Below are 21771 nucleotides of genomic sequence, written 5' to 3' on the forward strand. Positions count from 1 at the left end.
TTTTTTTTTCTTTGTAACTCTAGGTGAAGGTTTGTATATTTTATTTTTTAAAAAAGAAAAAAAATCCAGCTCTTAGTTTCATTGATCTTTTCTATTGTTGTTTACTTTCTATTTCATTAATTACTGTTCCAGCCCTTCTTATTTCCTTCCTTCCACTAACTTTGGGCTTAATTTGTTCTTTTTTGTAGGTCCCTGAGGTGCAAAGCTAGGTGATTTATTTGAGATCTTCCTTTTTTCTTAATGTAGGTGTTTATCACTATAAACTTCCCTCTTAGAACTGCTTTTGCTATGTCCCATAAGTCTTGGTTATGTTGTGTTTCTATTTTGTTTCAAGATTTTTAATATCTTTTGATTTCTTCTTTGACATTGGTTGTTCAGGAGCATGTTGTTTAATATTCACATATTTGTGAGTATCCCAGTTTTCTTGTTGTGATTTCTAGTTTCATTCCTTCATGGTCAGAAATGATGCTTGATATGATTTCAATCTTCTTAAATTTATTAAGATTTGTTTTATGGTCTAACATATTATCTACCCTGAAGGATGTTCCGTGTGTGTTTGGGAAGAATTTATATTCTGTTGCTGTTGGGCAGAATGTTCTGTGTTTATCTATTAGATCCATCTAATCTAATGTGTAGTTTAAGTTCAGTGTTTCCCTATTGATTTTCTGTCTGGATGATCTATCCATTGTTGAAAGTGGGGTACTAAAGTCTCCTACTGTCATTGTATTGCTATCTATTTCTACCTCCAGATCTGTTAATATTTACTTTATGTATTTAGGTATTTCTATGTTGGGTACATAAATATTTATAAATCTTACATCCTTTTGACGAATTGATCTCTCTCATTTTATAAGGACCTTCTCTGTCTCTTGTTACAGTCCTTGGTTAAAATCCGTTTTGTTGATACAAATATTACTATCCCTGCTTTATTTTGGTTTCTATTTGCATGAGATGTCTTTTTCTATCCCTTCCCTTTCAATCTATGTGTGCACTTAAAGCTCAAGTGAGTTTCTTATAGGCAACGTATAATTTGGTATTTTTTAAAGTCTATTCAGAAACTCTAACTTTTGATTAGAGAATTTAGTCCATTTACATTTAAAGTAAATATCGATAGTCATGGACTTACTACTGCCACTTTATTCATTGTTTTCTGGTAGGTTGTTGTATCATTCCTTTTTTCCTTTCTTCCTCTCTTGTTCTCCTCGTTTATGATTTGATGATTTTCTGTAGAGGAATGCTTTGGTTCCTTTCTCTTTATCTTTTGTATATGTATTGTAGGCTCTTGCTTTGTGATTACCATGAAGTTTACATAAAACATTTTATATTTATAACATCTATTTTAGGCCAATAGCTTAACTTCTAATATACACAAAAACTTTATATTTTTACACTTCCCCCTATGCACATTTTATGCTTTTCATGTCAGAATTTACATCTCTTTTATTAGGTACCCTTTAACAAATTATTGTAGTAAAAGTATGATTTTCTTGGAAATTGGGAATGAGGCTTAATTTCACATCTGGTGAATATAGTGTGGAACAATAACAGCACATATAAAAGTATTAAGTGATCCATGAATTATGGAAGCAGGACTTTGGCTCCAAAGCTGACCATAAGAATCTAAGACACCTCCCCATATAGACACACACAAGGAATCCTGGAGAGAGAAGAAAGTAGTTTGGGGATATGAGCTGATTTTATCTAGACTGTGGGTATTCCCAGCTGACATGGGACTTAAATCACATTAATGATGATTGTAATTAAATATTTGTGTTAATACATGTTAAGAATTTGCTCCTTCCCCTTGGAACCACAAGGACAGGAATTGTATGTCTTCTATATTTACTGGTGGGTCCTTAACATGTTATTATAGGTATGGCATAGTCTGTGATCAGTTACTATTTATTGGATGGATAGGTGGATGGATGGATGGATAGACCTTGTATCATTAAGAGGTGATAACACTAGGTGAGGCAGTAGAGAAAATGTAGTTAAAGACTGTTTAAGAGAGGGGTTTCTGGTTGGCTCAATCAGTTGGGCTGTGATCAGTTATTATTTATTGGATGGATAGGTGGATGGATGGATGGATGGATAGACCCTATATCATTAAGAGGTGATAACACTAGGTGAGGCAGTAGAGAAAATGTAGTTAAAGACTGTTTAAGAGAGGGGTTTCTGGTTGGCTCAGTCGGTTGGGCATCTGACTCTTGATTTTGGCTTGGGTCATGGTTTGGAGATTGTAGGATGGAGCCTCACATCAGGCTCTGCACTCAGCATGGAGTCTGTTTGTCCCTCTTCCTCTGCTTTTCCCCACCCCTTGCTCGTGCTCTCTCTTTCAAATAAATGAATGAATAAAGTTAAAAAAAAAAGAAGAGGAAGAAGAAGAAATATTTGACAGAATAACAGACATAAAATTGAAGAGTCCATCTAGCTGAGACTTCCTGATACATGGGACAGTGGGATTACAGCAGATGTTCTAGTGTGGACACAGGAAGGAGAATGGGGCTTGGGTCCTCCAAGAGCAAGAAGGTAGCATCTTCTTGTACCCTCTTCAGGGGACAGAGCAAGTTTTCCTATGTTACATGTAGGCAAGTAGACCCTTCATAATGAAATTCCTAGGCATTTAAAACCTTCTTGCAAAATTCAGGGTCTTTTGAATGACTAATTAATACCAGCTATATTTTTTTCAAGTTCTGATTTTGTGGCAGCCACAAAATGCTAAACATTTTACATGGACTAGTTCACTTACTCATCACAGCAACAATCCTGAGGGTAGATGATATTACTGTTACTCAACAGACAAAAAAGCTGGGTCTCAATATAGTTAACTTGTCTGAAATCAGGTGACAAGACTGGAACACATGTCAGTTTGATTTTGAAGCCGATGCTCTTCACCACTTAATGATTCCTAGACCTTTCCCAGCATCCTTTCCTGTATCACATATTCACCTAGACAGAACATGCCACCCTCTGCCGGTATACAGGGGAAGGGTGATAAGCCACTGGCATAGGTGCAGAGTCTGGGCAAAACTCTCAGCATGTCTCATGCCTCAGAGGTAGTCCTAGGCCCTTGCTGGATCCTTGAAGCTGGAGGAAAGCCCTGCGCTTTATGGGTCCTGGAACAGTGAAGCTGATTCTCCTGGAAGATAGCTCTGTGAGCTTAGGCTGCAGCCCCACTCTACCTAGGCCTCCTCTAACTGGCAAAAGGCCAGGAAGTTGAGGGTCAGTTCCCCATATCAGCCATTTCTGGAAAGCTTCTAGGTTTAAATTGCTGACAGATAAGCTAACCATGTCTCCCAGGCTTTCCGCACGACTGTGCTTCCATGAAACCCGTTAACTGCTCCTTTCACTTTGATCAAAGCCCTCTGGAGCACAGAAGGAAGGGGAGGAGAAGGGTCTGGATTCCAGGGCTGAGACTCTTTGGAAAGTGGCCAGCTCTGCCTGCTGAGTGAGGGGAAGGCAGCATGCACACCTGACCTTAGAGCCCTGGGACAGGGGTGGGAGGCGGGTGGCTGGAGCCAAGTGCTGGCCCTAGATGTCCCTCTAGCTCCAGTGTCCAGCGTCCTGGCCCTGCTCTGCAGCTTCTGCTCAGAAGGGTGAATCTTACCAGCAGGGCCTGTGGTGGTGTGGCCCCTGAGCTGCAGTCCTGAAGCAGTTTGCACCCTGAAATGATTTGCTCAGCCCAGTAGCACCTCAGGTATATTCTTGTTTGAAGCCTGCTGCTAGGCATTTGGAAGCTTTTCCAGGAACCTGGGAGCTCAAGAGCCTTCCAAAACCAGCCAAGAGAGAGGAAGGCTTTGGATGTGGCTCCTTAGGAAGTGAAAAGTCCTCCCCAGCTGTCAGGCTGTACAAAGTTAGAAAAGGGGAAAGCCGTGGGATTACTTAGAGAAGAAAGTTGGAGGGTAAGAGAGAAAAATGTGACCTTTGAGAGTCTTAGGTCAGCAGGTAAGAGGTCAGTCCAGAAGAGACCAGTCATTTCCCTTTGTCCCTGATGAACTATGGGGTCGTCCTCTTCCTAAGGCTTCAGGGAGGAGTCATGCAATCCCCTTCCAGCATGAGGCTCATTGGAAGCCAGCTGGCCAGGGACACCACAAGACACTGTATCAGCTTCACAGTCCCAGTCCATCAGTGACAGGGTGTGCAACAATCTCAGGAAATCTAGAGCTGTGTTAGCTGGGGTCCTCTGGAATATGGTCTGAGCTGGGGTCAGTGTTCATTCTCTTTGCCCCTGGAGTACATCCAGCAGAAGAGAGGCTCTGCCTGGATTGGTTTATCAGTATCCAATATCCCCTATAACCTTGCATTCCCGCTCGTGGGTATATATCCAAAGGAGGTGAGGTCAGGATCTTAGGGAGATGTCTGTACTCCCAGGTTCACTGCAGTATTACTTTACAATAACCAAGATATGGAAGCAACCTCAGTGTCCACTGATAGATGAATGGATAAAGAAACAGTGAGAGAGACAACAGAATATATAACATATATAATATACATAATGGAATATTATTTATTCCCTTAACATTTAATGTTATTTTAATATCATTATTCCTTTAAAAAGAAGAAGATACTGCCATTTACATCAGTGTGGATTAGCCTAGAGAACGTTATGCTTAGTGAAATACAAATGCCACGTGATCTTATGTAATCTTAATTACTTACGACACGTGGAGCCTAAAAAAGCCAAATTCGAAGAAGCAGAGAGTAGAGTAGTAGTTACCAGGGTGAGGGGGAAATGAGGAGACGCCGATCAAAAGGTACAGTTTCACTCATGTAGGACGAGTGCTTTCTGGAGACCCAATAATGTAGGACCATGACTATAGCTCACAGTACTGTATGGTATACTTGGAATTTGCCTAGAGAGTAACTCTTAGGTTTTCCTACCATAGACACATACAAAATGGTAACTGTGAGGTGATGGATATGTTAATTAGCTTGATTGTGGGAATCATTGCACAGCATACACATATATCAAAACATCACATTGTATACCTTAAATACAGTATTTATTTTTAAAAATTTAAAAATAAAACACAACAATGAAATTAAAACCAGTGTACTGCCGCCTCTGAGGCCAGTCATCTGTGGCTCAGGCACACGAGTCCCTCGTCTGATCAGCTGTGGCCAGGCTTCCCCTGTATGGCTGTGGCACAAGTCCCAGAGACATTACAGAGGATTCTCTGGGCCTCGCCTCAGAAGTAGGCACTTCCCAGATAGCCCCCTCTAAACTGAAGACTGAAAATCTGAGTCCTCTCTGGGAGGGGCTGCTTTCATCACCCAGACTCTCGGCTGGAAGAGCAGGGGCACCACCATCTCATGACGTCATGACACATCCTGAGGAGTCTTGCCACAGAAAGTCCAAAGACGACGACTTCTTTTTTTTTTTTTTTCTTCTTGCCACCCACATACTTCCATCCATAATCCTGGGGCAACTGCCCCAGGGACTGAGTCCAACTTTGGTTTCACCCACACAAACTTATTATAATTCAAAAGAACCGTATTTGTAGCAAACCTTTTTGATCCAACTAAAGGCATTTTCAAAAAACATAGAGCCCAGTGAGGCGCTAAGCTGCCTCTTAATTGCTCCAAAGGAATGTTTTCAAGCTCCAGGCCCATCAACACCTTCTGTAATCTTTGCTTTCAGCCCACGCTTGTGGATACAACCAGAAAGTTCTCAGTTCCTTTTGGGAACTCTACACCACACTGTACATGCATTTGTTCATTTCTTGCACCAAATTAATGGCACCTCCCTGAAACAGAGACATGACTCAACTCCAGGAAAGCAGCCAGAGGTTTTCAGAGCCACAAGAACTCTGTTTCACTCGTGTTCTTCTCCAGCTGTGACCTGGGTCAGAGATAAAGGCGCTAAAGCTCTATTTTGTTTTTTTTGTTAAGAGATGGGAGGTAGGAAGAGGAGGAAGGGAAGCTTGGCCCCCAAAGGACCTTCAAAGTTGTCAAGTGCAAAGGGAGCCACAGAAGTCAACCTCTGGGCCAGGTGCCTCACCCCACCCACACTGCCGCAAAGACCCCATTGCTCTGGCCACGTGGTTTTGGTGGAAACATAGCCTGGCTTAACAGACAGATCTCTGGGTATACCGACTTCAGAATCAGAAACCAGTTCTATCATGAGCTGAGTGGTCCAGGCAAATGTTCTGTTGACTCTGAGCCACAGTCCCTGATCTGTGAAGAGTGGCCACCACACTCATTGTGTAGGGCTGCTCTGAAGATTAATTTCTTACTGTCAGCCCTATAGCATACCCTAAAGTTGTTTGGAGTAAGGGTGCAGCAGCTCTAATGGAGCCCTCTCCCCTCAATTTTACAATACCTAATTAAATTGAACAATGTATTTGTTTTTTCTTTTCTTTTCTTTTCTTTTCTTTTTAAGCGATAGAGAGCACATGCATGAGTTATGGCAGGGACAGAGGGAGAGAAGAGAGAGAATCTTAAGCAGGTTCCATAGGCAGGTTCCACACCCAGCATGGAGCCTGATGTGGGGCTCAATCCCATGACCCTGACATGATAACCTGAACCAAAATCAAGAGTCAGATGCTCAACCGACTGAGCCACCCGGGTGCCCCTGAACAATTTATTTGTCTTTAAATGAGAAAATCTGAAAAACATTGGGAGGAAGGTCGGGGGACAAACTGGGAAGAACAGGGGCTGGTGAGAGGCAGAGTTCATGAGCTCTTGGATTGCTTGTTGGTTCTGTTTGGTACTAGAGTGCCAGAGCCCTTTCTTCCCCTAGTGTCTGGCCTTTTGGCTGCAGGTGGGAAGGGAGGAGATCTAAAATGATGAGGGTAGGTAAAGTCCAAGAAAGGCCTGGGTGGAGGAAGGTCACATGGATCATTGTGGAGGCCCGGCCTTTACTACCCTGGCCTAGAAGCTGTACTAGAGGAGCAGGAGGGAAGGCCCAGCCTTCTCCATCTCAAGCAGCCATCTCTGCTGTCCCCAAAGGCCAAACGAGGTGATAAAACCATAGCATTATTGGATGTATGAATTCCTAGGACTCAGAGCTGACCTGGGAGATAATGAACTTCAGGCGTGGTGTGCTCAGAAGGGAGGCAATCTCTAAAGTACATTTTATTCTCAGGTGATGGTTTTAAAAGCAGAGACATGCAGCAGTACTAGGGCTTGCCTGCCACACCTTGTCATGGGTTGTGGGTCTCATCTTTCCTGCAACGAATGCATCATGTTCTCTCTAGTCAGCTCCTCTAAGAAGTTACTAAATCAGAAGAGATTTGAGTTCACAGACCATGGACTATTTCTTTGTTCTCAAAGCCTTACCCTCTACTGCTCTAGGCAGGGCTTTCCCTATCTCTTCTGGGCTAAAATGTATACGAGTGCCAGGTATTTCACTTGGAAAGTTCTAGGACCATTTATGAGCTACACTCTGAAAGCCTGCCCTATGGCCTGCCAAGTAGATTTAGTTTAAAAATAACTCCTTACAGCTCCGGTTGACAGTAATTTGTGGAATTAAGATGGTGTCAGAGACAATTTTATGAAAGCAAGTGTTGTCCCTGGTGATTGTGTTTCCTGAAAGATGAGTGGATAACTCACCACAGGACATTCCATTAGCCTGCATTACCCTCCCCCAAGCCAAACAAAATAGACCCCTGTTTTTCTCGAAGACAGGTCTCATTTTCAGAGCTGACAAAACTGTTCTCACTGGGCCCAGAGATCAGAATGTGTGTCTAGCTGGGATGAAGAATGACACTGATGTGGACTGAAATTTTCCTTAAACTGAGCTCCCTGCTCCTAAAAAGCACACCGCAGGTCATCAGCCATGAGGCCCTTTCCAAGTACCTAACAGAGCTGCTGCCATGAATTTCCCTTCAGTCAGCTTATACCCTCCGTGAGCCCCTGAATCAATGAGAGATTTTTCAGTATTACCTGGCCCAGGAAACCCTAACTAGCTTAAGGAAGAAAGAAATTTATTGTCTTGTATAATGAAGCCCAAGTTTAGGGTGGGCTTTAAGTACAGTTTGATATAGGGGCTCAAATGATGTCATAGGAACTCAATCTCTTCATCTCTCAGCTGGGAATTATACTCAATGTTAGCTTCATCCTCAGCAGGTTTTCTTCTGACTGCAGCTGCATGGCCACCACAATTCTAGACTTGGTACCATCCTAACTCCAAATCCATAGGTAAAGAAAATCTATGTTTTTGATACAAAAGTCCTGATTTATTTGGATTGTTCCAGCTGAAATTGTGGGCCCGTCTCTAAGCCAGATATTATAGACTAGAGAAAATCATGCCCTGATGAGTAGACAGGTGGCCCTGGGTATGAAATCAAAGCCTTTGAAAACCCGAAGTGTTGGGGGCAGGGATGGGGTCTATTGGAGTCTCTGTTGGAGATGGCGTTCCTGGGCATGTAGTAAGAGCCTCACCACCAAGATGCTTGTTCTTCTCCCATCATGAGATGTCCACAGGTAGTCCAGGAAGCAGCCAAGAGCACAGTCTCCTTCCAGACCCCTGCCACCAAACATTGTTTGAAGCTCTCCTCCTCTTGGCTTGCAATAATGGCTGCTCTTACCTTCCAGGCCTCCCAGACACTTTTCGGGCATGAAGAAGGGGGAGAAGGCAAAGGAGAAAGTCTAGTGCCAGCAGAGTCTATTATTTATCAGTTAAAGCAACAGGAAATTTCTCCTTCTATCCTATCTGCCAAGTCATATGATCATATGAGCACTCCTAGCTTCAGGACAGTCTAGAGAGGTCTTTCTACTTAAAAACAAACTTGGGATTCTGATAATAAACAAAAAGAGGAAAATAGGTATTTAGTATGTCAGCTAACAATGTCAGCCATGGTTACCTGCTACACAGTCAAAAACAAACCGCCTGCTAAAGCATTTGTCACCCACTGTGTCCAGTTCCCCTTTCCCAACCTAAAATCTACTTTTTGGTTCCTGCCTCTGAGAAGAATATTGAGCTCCTGGTTGGTGGCTTGGAGCTGAGCATCCCTGGGGTCATCTCCAGAGACACCAGAAGCCACATTATTCAGCATCCATGGAGGTGCCGCAGCCATTCTGGGCAGATGGTTTTGATTTTTCTTTAAGTCCAAAGAAACTCAGAACTGATGACAGTTGGTTGTTAAATATTTTTTTAAAATATTCTTTAAAAAAAATACTTTATAATATAGCAGATATTTTTAAAATTGTTCCAGAGTTACAATTTTGGGAGAATGGTATTAGAAAAATATATGTGTCCATCCTTATGTATATAGGGATATACTAAGTATCAGTACAAATCTTCTGCATCTTAATTGAGTGTGCTCTCTCACCCTTAGTCCTGGGAACCCTGAAGGAGTCCATTATTTCAGCAGAACTGAGCAGGGGTTTTCCTGGGAAGAGGAGTTGGGGTGGCTGTGTGAGACCCGGGAGAGAATGCCATCACCTTGGGCTTCTAGAGCAGGGGCAGCTCCGCAGTGGCAATAGGAGGAACAGCCACTCTCCTCCCACATGTGGTCTTAGGGAATATCATCAGTACAAGCAAACAGGAAGGTTGTTTCAAGTTGTTTTAAAGATCCTAAATTCTTAGTGTTTTTTTCTCCTACTTCATGGAATCAGGAGTTCACAGAATGTTGGAGCTAGAAAGAAGCTTAGTGGTCATCTGGCCTGACCCTTTCCCTTTTCACTGGTTCCTTGTGCAGATTTCTTCACGTAATCTCATTGTATAAAAGACCTCATCATCTAGAGAAATCAGTGAGATCCACAACTCCCTGTGTATTTTCAGATGTAAATCACAAACCTGACCATGACTTGGATGGAAAGGATGATTTGAGAAGGAGGAAGAGAGAGGAATCTGAAACATACTGCTCTACTGGTTGTCATGGCTGGCAGTCTCTTTACCAACTGGATTTTTTTTTTTTTTTTTTTAGCTTTATACTTTGTTATGATTTCAGGCTTATAGAAAAGATGCGAAATTCGTACAAAGAATTCCTGTCTACTCTTCACCCAGATCCCACACACGGTGACATTTTACACATTTGCTTTCAATAGCTAGATAGATACATTTTTCTTCTCTACCATTTGGGCTGCAGATATGATACCACTTTATTTTTTCAGTGTGTATTTGCTAAAAATAAGGACATTCTCTCATAACAAAGTATTAACAAGTTCTCATATTAACATAGTACAATAATCAAAATTAGGAAGTTTGCACTTTAATAATGCTAGTAACTAATTCACAAACTTTATTCAAAATATCCCATTATTCTAAGAGTGATCTCTATGGATAAAGAACATCCTGGATCACGGGTTACATTCAGTTGTCATGGTGTCTCTTTATCACTTCGAATCCAGAGAGTTCCTAAGACTTCCTTTATCTTTCTTGACTTTGGCAGTTTGGATCAACACAGTCCAGTTACCTTGTAGAATTTCTGAATGATTTTTAAGACTATCTAAAAACTCTGTCCTTATCACGAAGGAGAAGAATGCTATGTCTTTCTGTTTGTGATTAATGCTAATGAGTCTGATCACTGTAAGATTCCCACCCCATTGCAAGGAACAAGAACACTTAAGAGATATTCACCTGGGTCCCAGTTTGGGATAAATGGGTAAATCCACTAATGGTTGAGTAGAGCTTCAACCCTTTCAAAAGATGTGATCCCTTGGGGAAGATCTACCTTGGCATCCCTCAAGATCTAGGATATTGCTCATATGCAACAACTGACTATGGACATTTTTCACCATGGTTGGTTGTCGCAAATGAAGGATTGTTTTGTTTGTTATTCACTCAAACCTAATTAAAGCCAAGGTTAGCAGGGCATCTGCCAGCATCCGATGTCTTCCCTCTTGCCTTCCCCATCCCATCACCAGTCAACATGATTCATTGGCTTTTAGTGCATTAGGCAAATTTGCTATAATTGCGGAGGGGAAGGAGCAAGGGGCCCATGGCACCACCCAGGCGCTACAGCATTGCCTTCCTGTAAGTCACACAGACTCCAAGAAAGGGGCTTAAATTGCCTTTATTGATTTGTCAGCCTCTAATAGATCATTTCTCACTGAGCAAAGGACAGGACCCTCAAAGAGAATTCTTCCTCCTCCTCCTCCTCCTCCAATCCTAATCATGGGTCTTATCTCAGTGGGAAGAGTGTCTGAGGGGTTAATGACATGTTAGGGAGAATTAAAATGTAGACATCAATTCTCCCAAAGATGCAGCTGAGAGAGGCCCAGTGGGGCTTGTTTCCACCTGTGACTGTTCCAAACTAGACTTCTTGATCCCAAAATTATGTATAGGGAAGCAACCCTCAGGATTCTCATTTCTTTTCATATGCGATCTCATAAGATGAGCATACTGGGGTCTCATATCCAATCCTTTGGAGTAGCTCCTTTTCTTATGCACCTTGGAAGAGGATGAAGTGTATAGCGTGGCCATGTTACGGAATCCCGCACGGAAGGGCAGCCAGCCACTAGTTCTCTAGCACCGATCCTTAACTCACATTACACAACCAATAAATTTTTAAATATTTCTTATACACTGACTGTATGCCAGGAACTTCACTCAGTCCTTTGCAAGATGGAGCCTTAAAGCTTAGCATGCTTGTAGATACAGAGATACACGTAACCAACACACAACACAATGTGGTAAGTTTTATAGTAGAATTTGTACAATATATGTAAAAGACCCTGAGGCATTAGGAGGAAGGGAATGGAAGGGAAGACCAGGTAAGTCTTCCATGTGCCTAAAAGGATGGGTTCACATGGCAGACAGACGGAGGGTGGCCTTCGCAATCCACACGGTTAACCAGGTATGGCCCTGTTCTGTCCAATTTGATTGTGTGTGGAGCAGAAGGATCTCGCTCCTCTGAACGGTAAGCACCTTGAGGGCAGGAATCTTGTCTTACCTTTGGGGAGTTCCTCCCAGGTGCTAATCACCCAGGAGGTCCTCAGAGAATCTTATGTGGAATCAAATCCAGCAGATCACACAGCTGTGAGGACCCCTGGCCAGTTATTGAATGAAGGCTTCTGTGAGGACTTGGAAGGAGTCTGGCAAGTGGTGGTGGTGGGGGAGGTTCCAGTGTGGGTCAGAGTAAGTGTCAACACCATAACCCAGGATATCCCTTCAGAACAACATTATGTCAACTACCTTCACAGTGAAAACACTTCTGTGGCTTTTAAAAAAAAAAAAAATCCCATTTTTTTTCTAGCAACATTTGCTACAAAAACTACCAACATAACACAGTTACTTAGACAGTTTTTTAGAATTCACTCTTCACTGACAGAATGTAACCTGGAGTTAAAACTAACGTGAACCCCATTGGTTGTAGATGGGAACATTGTTATGGGACTGTGGTGTAGGCTCTCTGCTCAGTAAGGAAGGTGGGGGCTGGGGGGGGAAAGAGGAAAGGAGGAAGGGATAGAGAGGAAGCAGAGATAGATGGGGGTGCGGTACTGGAAAAGGATAGATTTTTGCAAGAATTTTCTCTGTGTTGCTTTGCTTTTCGCTTCCTTCAGAGGAGCCTTTTGCTGTCAGGAGGCTTGGCTCAACCTTTGTTGTGGGTTTTCCTTTCCACTGTCATTTTCATATTTTATCTCAATGGCTCACAATGTTGACTCCACTCAAGGCGTTCCTGGAGGAGATAGAGTGGCCAAAGGTCAAAGCATCTCTGGTGTAGGAGCTCAGAGAACAGTCTTCTGTTCTGTGCTGTGACTGTGGGGTCATGGCTCCCTTCCTGCACACCTGGAAATAGAGGCTTGTGTCCCAGTCCAAAGACTGGGAGGCCCCTAGGGCATCCAGGACCCAGAGCACTGTGAGGTTATCTCTGCAACTCTCATTCAGAGGTGGTGGGCAAAGCAAACCAGCCAAATGGGAAAATAGTTTGACCTTAGGGCACCACAGCAGAACAGCCGTCTTGCTGGTGAGTGTGAACAAATGGAGACAGCTGGGTGCAAATTCACAACCAGAGAACATTCTTCAGGATTTTCAACTCCCCCCGTCCAACAATAAATAGGGAGAACCCTGGACTGTGGTTAAAAATAATAGCTCATACTCTCCCTCAAATCTGTCTGGCTTGAGTTTGTGGAAGAAGTTTGAGGGGGGAAAAGTCACATTTGAAAATGGAATTTATTTTGAGCTAGCAATGGTGGCAGGAGGCAACTTTCCAGAATAAAAACCTTCTTCATCTTTTTTTTAAATTACTTCCCACCCACCCACCCCCGAAAACACACTATTCCTCAGTGCTTTTCTTAGTGAAAAGCTCACTGTAAACCAGAACAATCACCTTTGTAAGGGGAGCAGGCTTCTGGAGCAGTTCTGCTGAGGTACGGCTGAGATGGACAAGGCCAGCCCTGTCTAGTGTGAACCTCCACCCTCTAACGTAAGGGGGTTTCCTCATTGCTAACTTGGGGCTGCACCAGCTGTGTGCCAATAAAGGCTGAAGACGGCTCTGAAATTTCTCTGTAAACTGAAGCACCATAGGCAAGGAAGGCATTGACATTAAGGAGGCGAATAAGGCCTCCCATGGCCAAGAAAGCTGTCAGTGAGAACTGGAAACACCCCTCTCTCAGCGACACCACAGGGGTGAGAGCGAAGGAACAGCTGCTGGCTCAGATGGAGGAGCTCGTGGGGAGAAATGAGAAGCCTCAGCATCACAGACAGAATTGCCTCCGAGTCCTGCACGGTCTCCCCACCCACTTGGCCTCGCAGAGGGCTGACCAGGCAAAGAGGAATAACCAGTTTCACAGAGAGGCAAACTGAGGCCTGACAGGGAGAGCCCTTCTGTATGGCCACATTGAGACTCACCCAGAGCAATGCCAAGCTTGGCCTCCCTCACAATCCCCTTCACATCAGAATCAATGTAGGCCTGACCCCAGTCAGCCTCCATCCTGAAAGGTCGTTGGCCTGAGTCTTGAAAGCAGGTCAGTGCCCCAGGAGAGCAGCTGCGAGACCCCACTCTGAAAGGACAGCTAGTCCCCTGGCGGCAAGGACCTCGCCTCAGCTCCCAGAGGAGAGGGGCTGATTGCTGAGGCCTGCTCACCCCTGAGCAAAGCTGAGAGCCCTTCACGCAGAACAGGTTTTGCGCATGGGATCCCTACCCACTCGGAACCACTGAACACGGAATGAAAAACTCTAATTCCTTTCGCTCGGTGGGGGCGGAGGGGGGAATCCTAGGAAAACCCCACCGCCTAGAGCCGGCAGAAGCACTGTTCTGAGTGAATTAGGCAGCCCCAGATCCTTCCCACATTCCCTGGAACCTCACTGAGGGAGGCCTGAGTTAAGGGTGTCAATAGCGCATAGCTCAGAACACAGGGACCTCTTGCACCTCCCCAGAGACGCCTGCCCATGGCCTGCCGCGTGCCCTTGGAGCCAACCCGACGATGTCACCATGATGAGCTCACGCTCTGGAGCCCCTTGTCCCCGTGGCCGGGCTGCAGATCATTCATTGCGATGCAGCATGGGCTGGGAACTCGGGCTCATCTTCAGCTACCCAGCAAGGGCCACCAGAGGCCACACACCCTGAAGTTTTGCTGGACACTGCCACACCCTGCAGTTCCTATTGGCTTCTTTCCCGCGGGAAGGACAGAGTGGAATAGCTGCTGCAGAGACCACGTGACCTGCAAAATCCAATTCACCGTCTGGCCCTGTCACCGGAAAAGCCTGCCACTCCCACCTTACGTGATGATCTTATTGAAGCCTAGCAGTTACACCGCGGGTGACGTGTTATCACCCCTGCTTTGAAGGGTAGCAGCTGAAGACCAGGAAGTAGCTCGCTAGTAAGTGGCAGAGTCTGTATCAAACTTAGGTGTGTCCGCTCCAAAGCCCAGGCTGGCTATAGGTATAACCCTGCCTGTCTGTGTGCACATCCCGTCGATGGGCGGGATGTTAGTAGTGTAGGGAAAGGTCTCATCTTCCCCCAATGGGTCAGTGGATTTGGAACCATATTGTTGAATAAGGACTAGGTGAGGCTTGGGTCACTCCCAGCCTTCTCCCTTAGGACTCTGATCGCAAGGAGTGGCTCTTAAGATCTTCCTGGCTAGAGTTTGCAGCTTGTAAATCTGAAACCTAGAGGAGCCAGGCGGGCCTAGAGCAGCCCCTGGCCAGGCCAACCACGGTTACCATGACAACAGAGTCATTTCCATTACAAACCCTGCAACAGGCTTCCAGAAGGTGATTAATGGCTGACCTCTGGGGGCTGGGAACTCTGGGGAGGGGGGTGTGGTGGTGGATGGGGGGGTATTCCTTTCAGTCTGTGCTATACTTGGGCTAGCTACTTCTCTAACCCCCACCCCCGAAATTGGAAGGTTAAAGTGAATTTCCTAGTTGGGGTGCAGATGCTAAAACACCCCATCCGCTGTCACCTTAAATCCTAAAAGTCAGCCCAAGGAGCACCTTGTAAAAATCTTGCTCCAGCCTTGAGCTGAGACAGCGGAGCCCAGGAAACTCAAGGGCAGACAAAGGAAAACAAGAAGCCAAGGAGGGAGTGCAAGCCTGTAAAGTGGTTCCCCCTTGCTGGATAAACGGTGCCCACTCCCCAAAGGGAAAAGGTACAAAAAGAATTCAGTAAAGCAAGGAGCAGGTAGTAAAAGGCAGAGAGTCCTACCTCCTTTGAGCTCAGAGAAAAGCCTTTTCTACAGACTCAAGAAGAGGAGTGGAGAAGGGTGGGCCGCCTGCCAAAGCAATGACCCACGCTGTGAACCTGAGAAGACTCAGAGGTCCCCGTGTCCCCTCCACCATGGCCAGTGGGTAGGGGGCCGACTCCACTGCCTGCCAGGAAAGACTGAGCTACGCTTTACACTAGGCCTAGGGGTGTCTGTTGCAGGGCGTTCTGGGCTCATTCACTGACAGTTTTTCTCTCTGCTGACATTTGAGTGGCTCTGTTTTTGTTTGGCCATTTTCACTGCTGAGGAGTCACTCCCCCTCCAGCCGGCTGGGGGCGGTCAGGCACTCGCTGTGTGGGTACCAGAATCCAGCATGGGGTGCGGATCAGTTTCATCCTTTCTGCTGAGTTAATGTGACTCTGGAGTTGAAATGGGACATTTCTGCCAGAGAGAAGAGAGTCATCTCACTTCTCTGGAGTCTGAGAACGTTGCTGTGATGTGAACTTCAGGAAGAGGCTGCCTGCCCTCACTCTGCTCCCCTCCCCTTTGGGAAAGTAGAACCAGGAAAAATCATCTCCCCTGTGACACCCTACTACCACTAAAACTATCCCTGAGTCTTTGCTGGCATCCCACAGCCGGCCCAAGACCAGAAACTCACCAAGTTAAGTGTCGTGGCTAAGATTCTCAGTTGACGGAATCTGTCCTACAAGAAACCTAACTACTACTTTTCCTACAACTTGAGATGATTTTTGATTCTGAGCTCCCGTTCTGTGGCAGGGAGTCAGCCCCCGTTAATTCCAGGGCTCCCATTTTTCACTCTATGGGAGGCTGCCTCCAATCTGGGGAAGGGCTAGCTGGTGCCCTTTCATGGGGTGCGGCCAAGAGTGATGACTGCATTCTCAGAGTCCTCTAGCCCCTCTGGCAGCCACCCACACACGTCCTTGTCCCGTCTGGGCTGCAGCTCTGAGGACACGCTGGTCTTCTTCCTCCCAGAAACACAGGCTCTCCAGGCTCCCTGGCCCCACTGAGCCACATGCCCACAGCTCTTAGCTGCACACATTGCAGACATTCTGCTCTGTGGGGTCCCAGGGAGGCGTCCTCTCCAAACACCTGATACTTCACAGAAGGTTCCTCTGCTCCCATGGCAGGCTAGGTACTCTGGAACTCAAGAAGTTGCTACTTTCCTCTCACTGGGAAAGGGGACATAAGCTTTTCTCTCCTTGGATCCCCGCCTTCATCTGGAAGTTCTATTAGTGCACAGCCCATCTCTGGACTCAGCCTGGAGCGTGGGGCAGGGCACACACTCTTTCCTTGGGGCACCCACCAGGAACTAACTCTCCTGGTTCCCCAGCTCTCCTCCTTTCCTCTAGCCTATCTGAATGCATCTCGATTCCCCGGGGGCTTCATGGACTCTGATGGATTGAATATTGCTCTGCATCTTCTGTTTTGTCCTTGGTTCTCTCTGTCCTGCTTTGAGGGCTTGGCTTTTGAAACACAAAGTATAGGAATTGCTCTCTGGATATATCAGTACTCCCTCAGTGCCTTGCTTGCCCTCTCCCACAAGGGGAAGCGTGAGATACAAGAAGCGCTTGGGAAAAACACATCAGCCAATTTCCCCAAATACTATCCAGCTGCACGCTGCTTGCCGGGCCCTCCTTGGACCTGCACTTACAGCTGTAGCGCTGGTTGGGGCCCATCGCCTCCTCACTCCGTGGAAGTCAACATTTGCCCCAGATTTCCTTAAATTCTCAGGCACCTTATGTTCTCTTGGTCACTTCTGACTCAAAGCAGTATTCCCTCTGAATTAGTTCTGTCTGTGACCCTCCTACTGGTCACACTCTGCCCCCATCCCCTCCTTCCCATCTCCATGCCAACACTGTCTGCGGCAGGTCTTGGGTGTACGGGGCCTACTTTCCTTAGGAGGACACTACGGTTGTAAAGCACAGTCATTTCTTTTCTTTACAAAATAAACCCAAAATTTAGTATTGGTTAGCCATACTAACCTGTTTAGTATGGCTGTTAGAAATAAGATGATAGAAAACTTGCCGCAGTCCCCATCGGAGACTGCATCGGAGACTGGTAGAAAAATTGCCTACGGCTGCAACTGTTGTTACGTGTGTGTTTTCTGTGTGTTACCCCTCATTGAGACTACCTGTAGCCTGGTTTAAGTCTCAACCTGACTTTCCCTGCCAGTAGTGTGTGTCTCTTCTCCTTCAGTCAGCGTGTCTTGAGGGACTAGAGATTAAAATTAATATTAGCTTAGGTAGCAAACGGTTAGGATAATGCATGGCAAAACACAATGTAACAATTTCCAAATTGGCAGAGCTCTTTCTTTTCCACTTATAAACCAGAAGGGACTATCTTTATCCTAAGATGCTACTTCCACATGGGTGGAGGACGGGCTGGATGGGAGACGGGGATTACGGAGGATGCTTGTTGAGATGCGCTGTCCTTTGTAAGTGGTGAGTCACAGAATTCTACCCCAGAAATCAATATTGCCCTATATGTTAACTAACAAAATGCAAATATACAAAATAAAAGTAAAATAAAGATGCTCCTTCCTGACATTGAGGTGACACTGGAGGTTGGAGAAGCGCCCTGTGCTGGCACCATGAAGGGCCATGCCGGCCTTCCCTGCCTCCCACCTGTCGGTAGCTGCGGTATCCCTCCCCGACTTCCCGCCTGTCAGGGCCTCATGGTCTCAGGGCCCCTGCCTCTCTGTCCCTCCCTGCCCCTTTCCTGTGCCAGACTGTACTGTTCTGCATTCGCCTCCCTGGGCCCTCCTCGCAGCCCAGAAGCTGGTAAACAGCCCTAACGTGATAATAGATAATAATAAGTTAATGTGTTACCCCTCTTTGGTAACATTTGCATTTTTACAGGATCTTTCTGAAGAAAACTCACTCTTAACAACAACATGACTGGGATGGGAGGATCCGAGCGCCTGCGCCTGCAGGGCGTAAGGAATTGTATTTGTGACAAGAGGGGTTTTGATGCCTCAAACCACAGCTCTGTTCCTGGGAAGAGATTGAGAACAAGAGGCTTTTTAGGGGGCTTCTGGGCAAAAGGCCCTGAGATGCAGGCTGAGGGCAGAAAGGGACTCTCACCTCATAGAAAAGGAAGAGACACCCCCCTGGAGACACAAATTCCTCAAAATAGAAATGGGTGGGACAGAGGAAACCCAGTAGAAGAGAAGCGATATTTCTGGGCTGGGAAGGTGCCTGGCCCTGCACACAGGAGGCTGGCACATGCTCCCCTGCGGAGACTGCTTCTAGGAGTGTCCCTGCATGAAACACACGGATGCTGCGGGGCTGGCTGCCAGCCGCCTGGGGTGGGGCAGGGGGTCCGGGGAGTAGCGCGGGAGGGGCAGAGACATGCCGCAGGACTGTAGGGTTGCCAGAGTCCTGGGAGCCCATCTCTGAGCCACAGGACCTTCTCGGTGGTCACCGGTGTTCTTCCTCGGAGCTGGCCATGCTGCAGGGCTACCAGGACTACTGTCCTGACCTCCCTCGAGCAGGCCACATGGCCTTCTACATTAGGGCTGGGCTGGCCGGAAACGGGGCGTTGGTGCACCGATGGCGCATCTTAGCCTGGACCCTGGCAATCTCCTCTTGCCTTTTTGCAAGACCTGCCACCTCACTCCTCAATGACACTGCCGGTGACAGCGAAGCTCTCCTCGCACTACCCCCACCCCGCCCCCGCCATGGCCTTGCCTCAGTCCCAGGGAGAACCCAGGCCCCAGGGCCTCTGACATGACCCTGACTAACCCTAAGCCTCCCACCCGGAGCACTCTCCTTTCTGGGGCTTCAAAACAAGCAGCCGCCCACGGCAGAGTGGCCGCCGCTGCCAAGCATTTGGCTGGCACGGACAGAGCACAGGCCTGGTTGCATCTCAAAATAAATTCCACTTCCGTAAAATAATTCCGAGAGCCGCCGGCTGGCCACGTTGGCAGGGGCAGCAGGGAGGCTGACTGCCGCAGCAGAGCAGTGGGCCCTTCCAGGCTGCCGCTGCAGGACCACCCTGTGCCCATGGCTCCTGGGGCTGTCAGCCACCCGGGCAGGGGTTAAGCAACAAACAATGCAGATGCCTCCTCCAGAGGCCAGGCCACCTGGGTTACCGATGTACCTATGCTAGCCTCACAGGCTCAGCACAGGTGGACCCACAGGCCTCTTCTCCAGATTCTGAGAGAGACTTAGGATGGGGAGGCTGGAAACGGAGCTCTACTGAGGGCCTCGAATACATACTTGGCACACACGGAAAGTGCTCGCAACAGGCAGTACGTCCCAGACTTGCCCCTCTGCCATCTTGACCCGTGAGCTTCTCATGGGCAAGGTCTCTGTGTTCTCTGTGACCCCCACTATGCCAAGTAGGAAAGGGATCCCAATCCGTCCAGGTGCTTCCAGGGCGGGGGATTGACACCAACAGGTAAAAGTTACAGGTAAGAGGAATTCAGCTTTATTGAAAGAACTTTCAAACAGGCAACTCTATCTAAAAATAATGGGCTATCTTGGGAGCTAATGAGATCACCGTCCCTAGAGGTGTTCAAGCAGAGGCTCAAAAGCCACCTGCAAGAAATAGAATAGTCGGCAAATGCTAGCGGATGGTTGGTGAGTTGGCTTCTAATGGTTGTTTAAAGCCATAGTGCATGTAAAGGACTTCTGATTGGAGGAAAGAATATTGATTGAGTATCGCTACCCCACTTAGAATCACCACACTGCATGGAGAGGGACGGAAAGGTAAATTAACATTTATTGAAATCCATTATGTCCTGGACACATTATGTTTAATCTTCACAAGTATATGAGGCAGGGTTTCTTATTCCTGTTTTACAGTGAGAAAAACAGATTTCAGAGATGCTAAGAACCTTGCCCCAAATCACTCTGTGTAAGCAGGCAGCTCTCGTGGTAGTCCGGCTGCACGACACCCCGCTTCCTCTGAAGAAGCTAACATTGCCTCCCCTCTATGCCGCCCTCCTGGGGCTGCAGCCTTCTTTCTTCCATGGAGAGGCCAGTCTGACCCGCCGTAATCTGTTACTGAAGCTGACTCATCAGGCAGGATCTTGGGGTGGGGGGAGGCACCCACAATTAATGAAGTGTACTCGCCCAGGCAGAGCACGTGGGATATTCGCAGGGTTGATGAGAGCGTGTGTACTTTTCACTATTGCTGCTGCAGTGAGAGACGTGATGGCAGGTGTCAGGGAAGCTGTCACTTTGGCAGTTTACAGGCAAATTGCAGTATTGTTTACAGCAGCCCAAGCATCCCTAGGGGGATCTGAGACCCAGCAATGCCGCAGCTTCCCCAGCAGGAAATCGCCAGACTGGCCAGTGATGTGAGGCTGTGGTTGGTTGCACGGTCTGGGGTCAGACGAGGTGCTGCAGGTCGGATACCTTACTGGCTGAGGACATGGCTGGTGGAAACATGGCTTTGTGCAGTCAACAGCACTCCTGCCTGGAGTGATCTGAACTCTTCCTTTAGTTGACCTTGTGCTCTCTCTCCATCTACTTTAACCCCATGGGGAAACCAAGGTGAGCCAGACCTGAGAAAGACACAAGTTTTAGCTCTGAGCTGGATTGTGCAGGTCCAAGTCTTCTGGAAGCTAGTACTTAATGGATCTCTTTGCTCCTTGCTTCATTGAAAGAAGCCCAAGGTGGCAAAGAGAGAGTCCTACCATTCTCCGTTGGCCCAGAGAAGCAGCCAGACTTGTCGGGCAAGGAGAGCAGCCAGGCAGAGACTAGGGAATTCTTCTGGAGCCCAGCCATGAGACCTGGCTTCTCTAGCCCCACCTTGGTTTACTTTTATACCTGGGCTTGCTAAGACCTTCCCTGCAGGTAAATGACCCAGGGACTGTCCCTTCTTCACCTGCCAGCTCCTCCCTAGCCACTCCTCTGCAGCATCTGCAGGGTTCCTGCCCATCAGGTCAGCTCTCTGTGGGTGTCTCCCTCAGGGCTCCTGGCTCAGCCTCACTGTGATCAACTCTTCAGGGAAGGTGAAGCAGCAGATCCTAAAGCAGTGCACACTGAGCCTGAACGAGGAACTCACTCATTTTAGTGGATGCTCAGAATCAGAAGCCTTTGGAGTTTGCTGCTTAGGAGATAGTTAACGTCCAGCCACTCCAAGCCAGGGCCTGACTCAGGCTCAGGGCAGTGACTTGGCGGGGAGGGGGCTAGGTTCCTGAAGGAAGGTCCCAACAGCAAGCAGCCTTTCATCTGCCCAACAGCTGCTCCTTCTGTGTCCTGAAAT

Source organism: Lutra lutra, chromosome 10 (genome assembly GCF_902655055.1).
Source record: "Lutra lutra chromosome 10, mLutLut1.2, whole genome shotgun sequence".
Classification (NCBI taxonomy): domain Eukaryota; kingdom Metazoa; phylum Chordata; class Mammalia; order Carnivora; family Mustelidae; genus Lutra; species Lutra lutra.